Here is a 2,500-nt window from a genome sequence, read left to right as displayed (position 1 = left end):
GCTCCAGCACCTCAGCACCTCCTAGTGGACACAGTGCTACACTGCTCCAGCACCTCAGCACCTCCTAGTGGACACAGTCCAGCACTGCTCAATTTTTTTGCCGATCAAATTTTTCTTTATTGTACGTCAACAAACGATACAAAACAAAGATATTATGCAAGTGATTGGATTATAAACTTTCAGATTTGTTTATTTGTTTATTATTTGTTTATTATAAGGATCCCCATTAGTCTACACCGAAGTGAAAGACTACTCTTCCTGGGGTCCAAGCACATAACTTAAAACATTGGAGCAGTTACAAACAATGGAAACAAAGAAAAAAAACGTACTTGACATTATTGCATTCTCAATATTATGCAAAGATCACAACACAAATGGCTCCGACCACAAAATCGAAGACTTACTTAATACATCAATAACAGAATGTTATTGCAAAATCACAAAAATAGGCTCCAACCACAAAATAGAGAACTAAGTAAATTAGATATAAGGAATTTGCATTCCTTCAGTAATAATCATACATACAGTAACGCAAAACATTAGAATGTAATAGAACACAAAATAGAAAATAATCATATTGAAAATAATGAAAAACCAAATAATTATAACAAGGGGGAGCGGTACTACACCACCAACACCACTAACACCAGCCACTTCATGTCTTCTCATTGGCACCATATGAATTGGAGCTGTTGAGAGCTCCATGTAGACAACATCGACAAAGCAAAGGCTCCAAGATCTAAGGAGGAGGATGAGGAGGATGAGGAGGCTTCCAGCTGGTTGCAAACCATGTTTTGTCTGCTGTCAGTCCAGCAGAAATGGCACGCTTCTTAAGATTGGGAAGATGAAGAGTGGAGAAGTCATTTAAAGTCAAAGCACCTGGAGTTGTTCCAGAATTGAGCAGCAGGGGGCATAGTCGGTTAAAGTCACATGAAAAGGTCATTCTGCTGATGGCCAGGTGCAACGCCATATTGCTGTGATGTCAGGTGTGTTTCTCTCAGAGAACTCGAGGCTTGGTGGATGTTGTTTCCCACTTGAGTGACCGTTCCATTGCACTTTTCCATGTCGGAGTTCACCTGTTGTTCTTACCCGATGCCTGCCCGCATTGAGTTCATTCTTACCCGTGCCTGTACCGGTGAATTGATATCATATGAATATATCAGATTTATTTTTTGCGGGTTTTGCGGGGAGCCGCGGGTACCGGAACCGGTGCAGGAGTCGGCTCTCGCTCCTCCACCTCCTCTGCCTCCACATCCTCTGGCTCCCCCTCCGCTCTCCCCTCCTCCAATGGGGCGAAAGCCCGCTCAGCGATCAGCTCGATGGTCCTCTGGCAGGTGATGAGCAGGGTTTCTCTGGGTGTGGTGAAGAGGAGCTGGTACAGTCTGTACTTGTGAAACAGGCCGTTTCTGATGTAATCTATAAGCCCTGTGGCCTGCTCTCTGTATAGAAGTGGAGTGATGTCGCGTAAGACCTTGGCAAACTCCATCAAGTTATCCACAAAGCCCATGTGTTTCTCGCTGATGTTCTCCAGGAGCATGTGCAGCACACCCATGGTGAAGGAGGTCTGTGTGGGGGTGAAGCCCGCCTCTCTAGCCCACCAGAAGCCGCACACGTAGTAGTCGAGCAGGGCGGCTTCCTTCATACAGGTCTGCTGGTTCCTGAAGCCCAGGATCTTCGCAAACTCTGAGTGAACGTCCTCCACGGTCTTCTCCAACAACTGGCTTATGTGTCCGTGTGTCAATGCTTTCCACTGGGGGAAGCATTTCTCCACTTTTTCTGTGGTGCCACGTGTCTCTGCTGTGGTATCAGGTGTCTGCTCATCAGGTGTCTGCTCTTCTTTGGTGGTGTCAGGTGTCAACATATTCAGAGGAGCGAAGAAGCATGAAAAGCCCTCACCGGCTAATACCCTCTGCCTGGTAGGATTTATGACATCACTGATGATGTCACTATGTCTATGACATTATTTGTCTATATAACAATTCCTCGAGTGACACCACTGATGACCTCAACATCACCAATTAGTGATATCACAGTGAGTGATGTTGTCAGTAATGATGTCATGAGTGATGTCATAAATCACTGATCATGGCACAATGTCATATGTCAACACTCTACTCATGTACTATTGGATTGCACTTGCAACTTTGTGATTGTCTTTAGTTATCTTCCTACTTCTTATCTCTGTATATTGATGTGACCGCTACGCTGCATACAGACACTAAGACAAATTCCTCGTGTTACTTGCATACTGTGGCAATAGACCCTTTTCACGGGGGGCATTTTGTGTCGAAAAGGCAGGGTAAACACAGGTGCAAGCAATGAGGTTTCCAACTTTCATGATTGGATGTTGAAAACCCTCATTAGTGTTTTGCTTGCACCTGTGTTTACCCTGCCTTTTCTACACAAAATGCCCCCCGTGAAAAGTGTCTATAAAAGTGATTGTGATTCTGATGAGAAAATAAAGAATAAATTAGGGCTGTCCCGATGAGTCGACGTAATC

The 2,500-nt window shown here is 44.6% G+C and overlaps 1 protein-coding gene across 1 annotated transcript in view; it reads right to left on the bottom strand.

Annotated features, from left to right (window-relative positions):
* efr3a (EFR3 homolog A) overlaps positions 1-2,500 on the bottom strand; it is a gene marked incomplete at its 3' end in the record, with an annotated part of 143,049 nt that overhangs the window by 122,070 nt on the left and 18,479 nt on the right. The window lies entirely within an intron of this gene.

The sequence above is a fragment of the Poromitra crassiceps genome (genome assembly GCF_964638095.1).
Source record: "Poromitra crassiceps genome assembly, chromosome: 23".
Taxonomy (NCBI): Eukaryota; Metazoa; Chordata; class Actinopteri; order Beryciformes; family Melamphaidae; genus Poromitra; species Poromitra crassiceps.
The sequence above is the reverse complement of the archived record's forward strand: the minus strand, read 5'-3'. Positions and strand labels throughout refer to the sequence as shown.